This window comes from Bombina bombina, chromosome 1 (genome assembly GCF_027579735.1).
Source record: "Bombina bombina isolate aBomBom1 chromosome 1, aBomBom1.pri, whole genome shotgun sequence".
Lineage (NCBI taxonomy): Eukaryota > Metazoa > Chordata > Amphibia > Anura > Bombinatoridae > Bombina > Bombina bombina.
Genome location: NC_069499.1, coordinates 1,431,919,704 through 1,431,933,818, shown reverse-complemented (window position 1 = coordinate 1,431,933,818; position 14,115 = coordinate 1,431,919,704).

The window sequence follows — 14,115 nt, the reverse complement described above, 5'->3', positions numbered from 1 at the left end:
TGTAGCAGGTAAGGTTCCCATTTGGTCATAAATGATTTAATTCTTTTTTCCATGTCTCCTTTAACGTCTGCTTGTTCTATCAGACATTGGGTGTGTAGTAGACATGTAAAGTGTGTCTGGTGTAGTGGTTTATAAGAAATCCAGTTTTTGAGGATTAGTTTCCTAGCTGTGAGTATAGATTTGTTTAAAAAATGGTTTTTGGGAGAGGATTGGGTATGGCCTCTTAGAAAGAGGCAATGCGACTCCAATGCGACACCTGCACACTTTTGAAAGCCAGTATTGTATTTTAGCCCAACATTGGAGTATCTTGGGGCATTTCCAGAACAAATGCGGGATATCTGGGTTAGGTAGGAAGCATTTGACGCAATTGTTAGTCGCTTCAGGAACCCACTTAGCGCATAGTTTGGGGGTAATGTAGCTGAGGTGCATAAGTTGGAGGTGTGTTTCTCAATGATCAGATGCCAGTGTGGCCCGTGACACCAGTTCAAAACTAGTGGTTGGGAGATCTTCAGTAATATCTAAGTTCGCGTTTGCTTTCCAACTATTGCACATTAGCAGTGTTATGTCAGCTGCTTTGTTTTGAGTGATTAGGTTGTAGATATGTGAGATAGAGTGTGTCCCTTGTTTAGTCAGAGAGCAGAGGTTGTCAGTAGGATTGCGAGTTGTACATTCAAGCCTGTTGGTTAGTAGTTTTTGGAACATAGTGGGAGCATTGGAGGTATGCAAAGGTGCTGTGTCAGGGCAGGTTAAATTTTTCTTGGAGTGCTACAAGAGGATGTATTTTGTTGGAAAGTGGCTCAATCAGTTGTGCTACTGAAGTTAGGCCCCTTTCTTCCCACATCTTAAAGATTTGGGTAGTCATTCCAGGTAGGAAGGCAAGATTACCCTGTATCAGGAGGTGTTTAGTGATCATGTTAGATAGCCCCCACTACCCACAGAATTTTGCACATGCCCTTAGGGGGTCCCTGTATAGCAGGGGTGTCCAAACTTTGCTCTCCAGAGGTTTTGGAACTACATTTCCCATGATGCTCAGCTAGATAAAATGCTGGCTGAGCATCATCGGAAATATAGTTCCAAAACCTCTGGAGAGCAAAGTTTGGACACCCCTGCTGTATAGGATATTGTCTTTAATTTGGGGGGTAGGGAATGTAGCGGTACATGGGGTAGGAAGGCTCAATGAAGTCAGCTGTTTCTCCAGTTGTTCATCACAGAAGACAGATGTGCCCACCAGCCACTCAAGGACCGGTTTGGCTAGTGTGGACCAGTTGTACCATTCTACAGTTGGTAGTTTAAGGCCCCCTCTATCTGTTGGCATAGCCAACTTGAGGCGACTGATTCACTATTTTTTATTGTTCCATGCAAAGTTAGAGAAAGTTCTGTTCACGGTTTGTAAGTCCTTTTGTGTAAGTAAGAGGGGTAGTAGTTGTAGGGGGTATAGCAGCTTGGGCATTGCTATCATTTTTATTAGGTTGATTCTGCCGGACAGGGGAAGCGGTAGCTTTGACCATCCAGCCATCAGCGTTTGTATTTGTGTGAGTACGGGGGAAAAATTATGTTTGTAGATTAAATTTGGGTTTATATGTAATTGTATTCCTAGGTATTTGAAGGAACCTACCATGTTTATAAGTGTTGTTTGAGTTGGGGAGGCGTTTTTTTTTTTTTGGAGAGATTTCAGTTCCGATTTTTCTAGGTTCACTTTATGGGACATATTTATCAAGCTCCGTATGGAGCTTGATGCCCCGTGTTTCTGGCGAGCCTTCAGGCTCGCCGGAAACACAAGTTATGAAGCAGCGGTCTGAAGACCGCTGCTCCATAACCTGTCCACCTTCTCTGAGACGGCAGACAGACATCGCCAGAAATCAACCCGATCGAATACGATCGGTTGATTGACACCCCCTGCTAGAGGGCGATTGGCCGTGAATCTGCAGGAGGCGGCATTGCACCAGCAGTTCACAAGAAATGCTGGTGCAACAATAAATGCAGAGAGCGTATGCTGTCGGCATTTATCGATGTGCAGCGGACATGATTCCCAATATCGTATCATGTCCGCTCGCACAATGATAATTCGGCCCCTATATCCGTAAATTGCTCCAAACTGGTTAAGTATGTTTATTAGTTTTGGGATTTTGGTGTTTGGGTTTTGGAGGTTCAGCAATAGGTCATCGGCATAGAGGGATAAGTGTAGGGCATGGTGGCCCATCTCTGCTCCCTCCGGAGTGTTCCTAATGTGTATGGCTAGTGGCTCTAAAGCTAGGTTGAAAAGGAGGGGTGAAAGTGGGCAGCCCTGTCAGGTTCCCCTTCTCAACAGGAAAGGTTGGGAAACCTTGCCATTGATTATAACCAAGGTTCTTGGATTTCAATAGAGTGTTTAAATGAGGTTATAGAAGTCCGCAGTGATACCAAACTTTTCTAGGGAGGTCAATAGGTGGTCCCATTCCACTCTGTTGAATGCCTTCTCCACATTGGTGGTGAGAAGGCATGCGTCTGCATTGAATTTATGCGTCCCTCGCATCTAGCTTGCCAGTAGTGGGAGATTACTGCTAAAGTCTTGTGAATGTTTGTGACTGATGAGCGATGTCTCATGAAGCCGGTTTGGTCTTTGTGAATAATGTTTTCCACCACCTCGGCCAATCTATTTGCTAATATGGCTGCAAAGAGTTTATAATCATTGTTCAAAAATGATATGGGCCTGTAGGAAGTGGCTAGTCCAGGGTCTCTATCAGGTTTTGGAATAAAGCAGATGTGCGATTCTGTGAAGTATGTCACGGGTAGGGCCATGTTTTTTAGGTATGCTGTGAATGATTAGGCTAAGGGTAAACTAAGTTCTTTTTGGAGAATTTTATAGTATTCTATTGGGATTTTGTCCAGGTTTGGGGCTTTGCCTAGTTTGGCAGTTCTTATAGCTTTCTGTACTGCTAAGACTGTTGTGGGTGTGTTTAAAAGGTCTAGCTGTTCAGGAGTGAGTGTTTTTTTTTAATTGGGACCAAAATTTATCTCTGTCACTGGGTGATGTCGTGTGTCTGGAGTAAAGGTCTGTGTAAAAGCGTATGAATTCCTCCGTGATTTTCCTATTATCAGTTTGGGGGACTCCGTTAGAGATTATGGAGGTGATTCGTGATTTAGGGGGAATTAGATTTACCAGCATTTTTTTTTCCGTCCTATTCCCAAATCTATAGAAATGTTAATTTCTGTGGCATTGAAAGGTTAGGTCCTGCTGTTGTAGAATGCCGCCTCTAGCTTTCTTCAGCTCATAATATTTTAGTCTGTTCTGGTTAGAGGGCTGGGCTAGGTAGTCATTGTAGGCTGACATAACTGAAGTGTTGGTGTTGGCGTCTAGGCGTTTATATTTGGAGTTGTAGTGGGCTATGAAATTGGTTATGTCTCCCCTTATGACTGCCTTTGAGGCATTCCAGAGGAGACTCCGGGGTGTCTTGGTGTTGAGCACTGAATCTAGCTTATTCTAGCAATTGTGTCTTTGGGTGCTTTTGAAATTCTAAGTTGTTTCATAGGTACGTGGAAAACCTCCATGCCCTTTGGGAGGGAATGTGGGTTGTAGTTCCAACCATATAGGGACATGATCAGAGATCACTGCATCGGTAATATGAGTGCGCGGGATTTGATTGTTTAGGTGTGGGAAGCATAGGAAATAGTCAATTAGGGATAATGACCCATGTGTCTTAGATACACAGGTGAAGTCCCTTTGAGTTGGGTAATGTTGTCTCCATAGGTCTATAAGCCCTAGGGAAGTCTTGAAGGCTGTAATGGTAGTGATTTCTGTTTTGTGTCTTCTGGTGTGTATTTTGGTTTGGCTTCCAGTGTGTCAGTTCTGTGGTCTAAGGGTATGGCTTGGGTTAGGTTAATGTCTCCATATATAATAAATAGATAAGCAAGCTCAACATATATAATATGTACCTTAGTTCAGTCAGAAAAAAAAATCTAATATGGTGCAGACCCAAGATACTATATTTCTTTAAATTTAAAAAGATAGGCACTAAAGATATGAGAGTCTTAGTGCAAAAGAAAGGGAATTCAGCACTCCTTTTGATAAATCTATAATTTATTATATGTATATAATACAATTGAGGAATATCCTGTTTTTTCTGACTGAACTAAGGTACATATTATATCTTTAGTGCCTATCTTTTTAAATTTAAAGAAAAATAGGTTAATGTCTCCCCCTACCAGGAGGGGTTTGTCTGCGTGTGGGAGCAAGGCTGCTTGGAGGAAGTGCCAGAATTGAGGGAGTGGGTGGTTGGGGCCATAGACGCTACATATGATGTAGGAATTTCCTGCTGTCTGTAGGAGTGCTATTATGAATCTAGTCTGTTTTTCAATGTTAAGGGCTGTGATCTGTACCGGGAGGCCTTTTCTCACTAGTATGGCAACTCCTCCCTTGCGTCCTTCCACGGGAGTATAATAAACTTGACCCACCCATCTGGTCTTTAACTTCTCATGTTTGGTGTCAGTCAGATGTGTCTCTTGTAACAGGGCTATGTCCGTGTGCAAACATTTGAGATGTTGCAGTACAGTGCTCCTTTTGGTCGGGGAGGTGATGCCTCCCACATTCCAGGAAACTATCTTAAGTGTTTGGGACATAGTGTTTGGGGGGAAGGTTTTAGTTGGCAGAGTAAGTCGGGGTGGGAGTGCAGGAGTAAATTAGGGTCGTTGCAGTCAGGTATATGATTCTTAGAAGGATGAGAGTAGGTGTATGTGGTTGGGGTCATTGTATATACGTGTAGGTTCAGTAACTCATGATTTTTTCGATCTGGTAGTGGGAGTCTGTTCTGTTTGGAGTCCGCTGCTGGCTGGAGTGGGGTCTGGAGACTCCTCCCATGATTTGTAAAAATGGTAGTTGAGTATGTTCAACACTTGGGCATGTTACGTTATCTTTACACTTATTGCTAAGGGTGGGCTGGAGTTGAGATAGGTTTGTCTGTGTGGATTTTGCCTCACAAGTCACTAGTACCTCTTAACACTATTGCTTAGAGGGTCAGGGTCATTCTCAGTCCAAAGGTTTGGGATGTGTAATTCCATGATGATGGGAACTTCAAATGTGAAGTAGATGTAGCGCAAAGGTACACAGTGTACCTAAACTCTCTTCATCTCTTGTTTCGGTATCTAGGAATTCTTGCAGCTGTTGTGGTGTGAGGAAAAGCTTGGGCCCTCTTGGAGTCATAAGCCGTAATTTGGCTGTGTAGAGGAGCAAGGCTTGTCGTCCTTTTTTTTTTTTTTTTTTAAATTATATTTATTTATTTAAAACCCCAATAAAATGCATATACCAAGACAATAAAATTAATGTAAATTCCTAAATTCTTTTTATTAGTTAAAATTTATAGACACATTGAAATATATTTGTAGAAAACCAGATATGAATCAATACTATACACGTTTAAATATATGCTAATATATATGCTATGCAAAGATCATAAAATTTACCCTTAGAACTAGCCCTATTCACAATTGAATTGCATTAAAAATATCACAATAAGAGACTTAGATATAAGCCACTAACATTCAAGCAATACAATCAGCTATATAGCAACAATTTATCTTATATAATTCCAATTTAAAACATCAGAAATTGTGTATATTATTTGTGCGAACAACCAATTCCTATGCCAATTTATCTAAGCTGAAATAAATTCTTAGTTATCTACAATTAAGACAATTCTGTGGCTGTAACTATAAATTATTTGGCAAACAAAAGACTAGTTTTAAACTACCCAGGACTGTGAATATGAGTCTAAAATATAAAGTACCTTTTTTTTTAAATTGCTGAACTGCAATTTGTTATGATTACCAAATACTTTTGATTTAAATATCAAAATTAGAACAATCATACATCACCAGTTTGAGCCAATTTGTAGTTCAATCTTTTCCAAATATTTTCAGATCACCTAATTTGAAGAAAAGTTATTGCATGGATCAAGGTTAGTCTCAGCTCCTTGCTTAAGTGATTGTGTCCCCAAGAATGGCCGCCAGTTATCAATCAACAGTGTAAGCAGATCACACAAAAACTGTCCCTCTCTCTTGCATTCAGCTTTTCTTATATAATCATTGGTAATCTTTTTCGGTTACGCCCACGGATGCTTGTCCCTTCTCATTGGTTCATTTTGGGGGACGCCCCCCTCACTGGCTCTGTATGTGTCCTAATCGAAAATTAATTTGGCTGTCATACCATTCCAATCCCCTAGGGGGCAGCAGACAACCAGCAATGTAGACCCACCATCAAACATTGCTAACAATTTAATACATCCTTATAAAATGACCATTTAAACCACCATAACTCCTTGCATTAATAAATGTTTCCTGTCAGCATCCATATTTCGTTTAGCATAACAGAAAATGTATAATTTGATACCAAACATCATTATTTTATTAATTTCTATGTTAAAAATAGAAAATATCCATGTATGTCTGTTTATGACGGCTATTCATGGGACATCTTGTCTGAAAAACAAAGAACAGATATTATTTTGGAATTAGTCTAACATTTATTATATAGATACTTATTTAGAGACCCCATCTCCACATCAGTTCCTCCTGTAATTTTCACTAGATTTCTGGGAAACAGAGGAAAATGTGTTTATCTTTAAATCAATGAGTCAGTATTTGTATATATCAATGTAGTTATTATTCAATACAGCGAATATTTATTTAATATATTATGTCATACAGAGACTTTAAATGCCAATTTGTCTGGGATCTGCACATGGGAAACTCCGCAGTGGACAATTTAAACATAGGTGACACAAACCATTTCTTCAGCTACAAACTGTTTTTTCCTGTCTAATTAAGTTTCAAACAGAGATCCTCAGTTTATCACTGCATGGGGTCATCTATCTGATAATCTTGTTCTCATATGTCCTGTTAATCAGGGAAGGGAATCATCATGTTTGATCCAAGATTTACAATATACAAAATATAGATGGCCATTTCTTTTAAAGCAATTTGCCTGTCTTTGAAATGACTACTTGAGCTAATTAGATCAAAGAAATGTTTCATTTCTTTGTTCTCATTTGGATGCATGGTAGTCAAGAAGAAGGGGGTGTATCACCCAGTCAAAACTATCTCACATTGGATTTTTAGCTACAAATATCTGATATATTTGTAGCTTATTTAATGTTATTTACAGGTGCCCTGACATAATTCCCCTTTCCAATTTTCATTGAATGTAGGACACATGTATTGGAATTGGCTTAAAGTCAGTGGTACTTGGTGAGGATGTTGACCGTATGCATCATAAACAGTCTTTTATGAAGAGAGTCTGTGATTTTCTAACCCCGTTTCTCATTAGTTAGGCCTCTTTTAAACTACAGCATTTCTTTAGTGCATTTGGGGATATGGCATTTCATTCTCCCTCTATGAATTGTAGTTGTGATCTAGGATGACACGCTCGCAACTGATTAATATGGACCCATTTATCCATAAAAGTATCGTTTTTAGGGATCCTAATTTTATAGGCGACTGGAGATATTTTGTCAGTAACGATAAAAGGACCCTTCCATGATGGAAGAAATTTGTTCTCCTTAATCTGATCTCATTTATTTCATATTCCTTTTTGGACATTTTGAGATCATAATAGGTTTTAGTGGCAGTTGCGGCCTTTTCCAAGTTCCTTTGAGCAAATGCAAAGGCATATTGCAGGTGCTTTCTTAGGTTCTCCACATATAGATGCGTATTGGCAGCATTTTTCAAGTTCTGGTCTAATGTACGGTACAGTAGATGCTTAGGTAGAACCATTCTCCTACCATTCATCAATTCAAAAGGTGACATCTTGGTAGCACTACTTGGAGTTGCTCTCAATGCTATTAGGAGGACCAGAGGTAATTTTACATCCCAGTCTTTACCCGTTTCACTCACAAACTTTTTGAGGATTTTCACAATGGATTGGTTGTAACGCTCTATACTACCACTTGAGGCAGCTCTAAATGTAATATGGAGCTTTCTTTTAACCCCTAGTATTTTCCACATTTTGGTCATCACTTCGCTAGTGAAGTGGGTTCCCCGATCTGATTCGATTCTTTGGGGTAAACCAAATCTGGAAAACATGTGGTTGATGAGCAATGCTGCGCATGTTTCAGCACTATTGTTGGGTGCACTGATGCACTCTACCCATTTAGTGAACAGGCATGTCACTGTTAACATGTATTTGTTACCCCTTGATGACCTTGTTACTGGACCAATAAAATCAATTTGTATATCTGACCATGGCATTACCATCCCCCTTTTCTGCAATGGTGCTCTATGTGTTGGTGCAGTGGGTTGGAACTGTGGACAGATTAAACAACCTTGACAGTAGGTTTAATCATTTTTCAACATGTGTGGCCAAAAAGCGTAGTCGCGCAATATTTCATACGTGAGTTTGGCACCACGATGGCCAGATGTGGGAGCATTATGGGCATGTTGAAGCATTAGACCTCTGAATTTGGTGGGTACTACCCATTGCTGGATGCCAGTTTTGGAGGTTCTAATTAACAAACCATCCTGTAACTGGAATTGTGATCTGGACTTCATTAAGATTCTAAGATCTTCTTTGCCAATACAATCATCTTTTGAGATGGGGTTGCTTTCAGGATCTTCTATGTGTTTATAAAAGATGCCTACAATGGGGTCTTCTTTTTGACTAGTGATCAGGTCCTCACTAGGAGAATCCTGACTCCATTGTACCAGGTTAGGCTCACTCTGTTTTTTAACCTCATTTCTGGTAATGGCTTCTACCTGAATTGCACCCATTAAGTGGTCAATATTAAGGAGTTCTCCAGTTATGGCTCCTTGTTTGGATAATGAATCAGCAAGATCATTGCCTTCTTTATCAGGACCTAGAACCCTGGAATAACCCTTGGTCTTCTTCTAGTGTATGGTTAAATCATTGGATACCACCAGATTATCAATCTCGCAGAACAACTTGCCATGCTTGACTGGTTTGTTGTTACTTTTCTGCATGCCATTCCTTTTCCAAGTTAGCAGGTATTCAACAAAACTGTCACACACATAATTTGAGTCAGTAATGATCACAAATTCATGAATATTTTGTTCAATAGCCATTTCAATGGTTTTTAGAACAGCAGTGAGTTCTGCAACTTGACTGGATCTTGGTCCAATGTTAAAACCTATATATATATATATATATATATATATATATATATATATATATATATTTGAGAATCCATTTGCCCAAGTTATACCAATGCCAGCCACTAGTCTGCGCTCATTATCAATAGTGGCATGGTAAGAACAACCATCAACATATACCGAAGGTAATGTTTGACAATGGTCCTCATTGTATATCTTATACGGGGACAGCAATTGTTCCTCCAGGAAATCATCTTCTGATAATTTCTCCCCAGGATCCTTAGCAGTACAGTCGTGGAGCTCAGCAAGCCCCTGTGCGACTGGATTCTTTTTATTCTGCTTATAGCGAATTTCTAAAGGCCAGCCTTGTAAGGAAAGAGTCCACGCTGTTATGCGGCTATTAGACACATTTCTATCTCTTATTCTCTCACTTTGCAGATATAGCAAAGGCTGGCGGGCCGTTTCTACAATAATTTTCTCACCCTGTATATAGCTGCAGAAATTTTGTAGAGCCCATACAGTAGATAAGAGTGCTCTTTCGCATTTGCTACATTTTATTTCTACTGGGGATAGAGTTTTGCTCACATAAGCAATGACTTTGCTTAAATTATCATGCTTTTGGTAGAAAACAGCACTCATGCTTATATCTGTGTAGCCTGTTTCTAAATAGAAAGGTTTACCACCTTCAGGGTACGCTAAGCAAGGTGCTTGAGTGAGTTTTCTCTTCAGCTCCTTGATGGCTGTCTCTTGAGACTCACTCCAGTGCCATTTCACATCGTTCTTTAGAAGAAGTAGTAGTGGTTTAGCTAATTCTGCATAATTATCAATGAATTTGTGAGAATAATTCATCATACCCAGGAATGATCTCAATTCCTTTGTTAGTTGGGTTTTTAGAATTTACTATAGCTTCCACCTTTTTCTTCTGAGGATTTAACTCTTCAGAAGTAACTTCATGTCCTAAGAAGTTTACACAAGTGCGGCACCATTGAGCTTTTTGTAGAGATAATTTGACACCTGCCCTTTAATATTGGCTTAGTATTTAGTTAAATTAAAATGCTAATACAATTTTTACCATTAAAAAGAAAAAAGAAATATATACTTTCAACAATATTAATATTAATTTTGAAATATGAAAATTAATATTTCAATTTTTTAAAAAAAAATATATTTTCAAAATATTAATATTAATCTTAAAATATGAAAATCAATATTTCAATTTTTCAATTTTTTTTTGTTATATTTTCTTTTTTTATATAATAATTTCTATTTACTACAAATATATCATATCACGATGATAAATAATAATAATATCTAAAGCAAAGTGCCTCCAAATAATATGTCAATATATGGCCGGGATGGAGCCCCACAGCTCTAATTGAGAGTCCGAGACCGGGAACAATTTTTTAAAAGTAGTCGAGGAAGAAAAGGATGTTCCAATTCTTTCCCATTCGTTACTAATAATGTTTGCCATACGAACTGGTACCGGAAAAGTTTGTGTGACCTTCCTGTCTTCATAAACCCTATCCAATTTAGGGATCTTAGATTCCTCAGATAGCTTAGCCTCTGGAACCTCTAGCGTAGACAGGACCTCCTTCCGTTCAATTTTAAATCTAAAGGATGGTTCCACCGCCGGAGATTTAGTAAAAGAAGTCTCCGACTTCGAAAGTTCACTCTCTGATGCCACAGAGGTTAACTCATCCTCGGATAGCTGGGACATACTCACTAGATCCGTTGGGAAATTAGATGAATCTTAAACAGGAGAACTGTGTTTAACCTTTCTCTTAAGTTTCCCAAAAATAGGTAAAGCACTCAGGGCCGCGGACACCGCCGATTGTAACTGCACGTTAAAGTCCGCAGGAAAAGGGCCCCAGAGAAAAAGGATGGAGAAATAGTTGTGCCGTGGGGAACTGCATGTGAAGTGGTTAGGGTAGAAAGGGAAGTAATTTCTAGGGTCACAGAATACTGAGAGGTTTATGGCTCAGAGGGACTAGATGTGCTAGGGTTAATAGCAGACTTAGCTCCCTTCTTAGACTTTAAAACAGTACCCAGGCAAATGGAAAAAAATTGAGCAGACGGGCAAACCACACAATATAAGCAGGTATTATTTACTACAGAAGGAGTGGAACCTTCTAACGTATTATCAGAGTCCTCCATAGTAGAAAGAAAAACGATTAAAAAATAAACGTTTTAAATATAGAAAGGCACCTTTAAAAAAACAATGGCTGGGGCACTTACTACCTCCTAGACCCGGACAAGTTATCAAGAAATGCTCCTCAGGAGTGCTGTCTGCAGCAGGATTGCTTTGGCTGGGGTGTCTTTGCCTCCTCCTGGTGGCCAGGTGTTGTATTTCCCAGCAGTAAGGAATGAAGTTGTGGACTATCCATGCCTTATGGAAAGAAAGTATTATAATGCTATTATGTTTACAATGTTCTGTCAGGCCAACTGTCCAGTGAGATGTTTAAGTTTTGAAACCTAAATATCTTTATTTAAGTGTGTGTATTTTTTATGTAACCACCAGTTTACCTGCTTTAAAAACTCAATAGTAACTAGGCCTTAGTAAGCCATATGTTAAATATCTCACGAGTTACCTGGATCAGCATTCTAGCTCTAATTTATATAGGATCATGTTAGTAAAACAGGGACAATTACATTTATATGTACTTATGTTAAAATGGCAAAATCCTTTTGAGTCTATGGAAGTCTCAGGCCTAAAACAAACTATAATTTTTGTTAATAAAGCCTTAGCGTAGATTTATTATGTAGGCTTGTCTGAAACAGAAGTTAAAGAGTTAGAAAACTCTACTTTTTTAAACTTATAAAAAATACATAATCACTTAGGTAACGTTTCAAAGGGTTAAAGCTACTTACTCTGACCTTTCAACGAAGCTTGAATCTTTAATAACATTATATTTTATGTTCCCATCTAAACTAATGACCACCCATAAATGTATGCTATCCCTTTATCCAATAGGGCTGCAGCACAGAACTCTAATTATAATATTTAAATAAAGGGTTCTCCTTATTCTCCTCATGCGCATTTTAATCTGTGGGCACTCGCATGCGCAGTTAGCAGTGAAAGTCTGGTCATCCTTTTTGCTTTATCTACTCTAACGCATGCACATCTCATTTAAGAATTAGGACTCATCAGACTAGGTGGATCTATAAACATTAAAATATTGCTCTTTAGTCTAGGGGTTTTAAATATACTTACCTAGCTGCTGCCATTTTTTGCGCTCCTCCAGACTTGACTGTATACAGTGCGTGCCTCTATCTTCAGCACCTTTTAGGTGGCAGACTGAAATTATCCCGATCAACACCCCCTGCTAGTGGCCGATTGGCCGCGAGTGAGTAGGGGGCGGCATTGCACAAGTATACGGTGTCAGCATTTAGCGAGGTTGAGCGGACATGATTTGCTACAGTGTCCGCTCAACCTTTATTAAATCTACCCCTTGGCTTCAATAAGCTTTCATGTTAGATTAATAATTCTTGCATTGCACTAGCAATATTAGCTAGATAGTATACAGACACTTATAAAATGTGTCAAAATTGTTCTTATCCTAACCCATATACCTTACACTTTTTCTGGTCCAACCCAAAGATAACTCAATTTTGGAATAGGGTCAATTTTTGGATCAATACTACCCTCCATAAGAGACTACTCTGAATCTTCCGACACTTCTCTGCCAACCTCCTGTGACGAAAGGCAAAGAATGACTGGGGGATGAGGGGAGTGGGGGAGGTATTTAAGCCTTTGGCTGGGGTGTCTTTGCCTCCTCCTGGTGGCCAGGTTCTTAATTCCCACAAGTAATAAATGAGGCAGTGTACTCTCCTCCCATTAAGATGGAAATAAGAGGGAACATTGATGCAGACACATCTTTTTTCTATATAATACTAGAGCTGAAACCAGAAATGTCAAATGAATTAATACAGCAATTTTAATCGGTCGCAATTTAAAAATAGAAATCTATACCCTCTCCCAGCTTTGCTGAATTTACTAAGGTTATACAACCAAATTATTTTAGAAACCTATAACCTAAAGCTGGCTACTGAAAAGCAAGTCAGAGCTTTTCATTCCAAGTGGTTATTAAAACCTTTCCAATATCAACACAACTTCAGGTTATGTTTCCTTTGCTGAGGTCTGAAACGGTTACGCCTAGATTTAGAGTTCTGCGGCCAAAGGGGTGCATTAGCTACGCATGCTTTTTTTCTCCCGCACCTTTTAAATACCGCTGGTATTTAGAGTTCACAGAATGGCTGGGTTTTCAGTGCGTTAGGCTCCAAAAAGGGAGCATAGAGCATAATTTAACGCCACTGCAACTCTCGATACCAGCGGTGCTTACGGACGCGGCCAGCTTCAAAAACGTGCTCGTGCATGATTCCCCCATAGAAAACAATGGGGCTGTTTGAGCTGAAAAAAAAAACACCTGCAAAAAAGCCGCGTTCAGCTCCTAACGCAGCCCTATTGTTTTCTATGGGGAAACACTTCCTACGTCTGCACCTAACACTCTAACATGTACCCCGAGTCTAAACACCCCTAACCTTACACTTATTAACCCCTAATCTGCCGCTCCCGCTATCGCTGACACCTGCATATTTTTTTTAACCCCTAATCTGCCGCTCCGTAAACCGCCGCTACTTACATTATCCCTATGTACCCCTAATCTGCTGCCCCTAACACCGCCGACCCCTATATTATATTTATTAACCCCTAATCTGCCCCCCTCAACGTCGCCTCCACCTGCCTACACTTATTAACCCCTAATCTGCCGAGCGGACCGCACCGCTACTATAATAAAGTTATTAACCCCTAATCCACCTCACTCCCGCCTCAATAACCCTATAATAAATAGTATTAACCCCTAATCTGCCCTCCCTAACATCGCCGACACCTAACTTCAAGTATTAACCCCTAATCTGCCGATCGGAGCTTACCGCTACTCTAATAAATGTTTTGACCCCTAAAGCTAAGTCTAACCCTAACACTAACACCCCCCTAAGTTAAATATAATGTTTATCTAACGAAATAAATTAACTCTTATT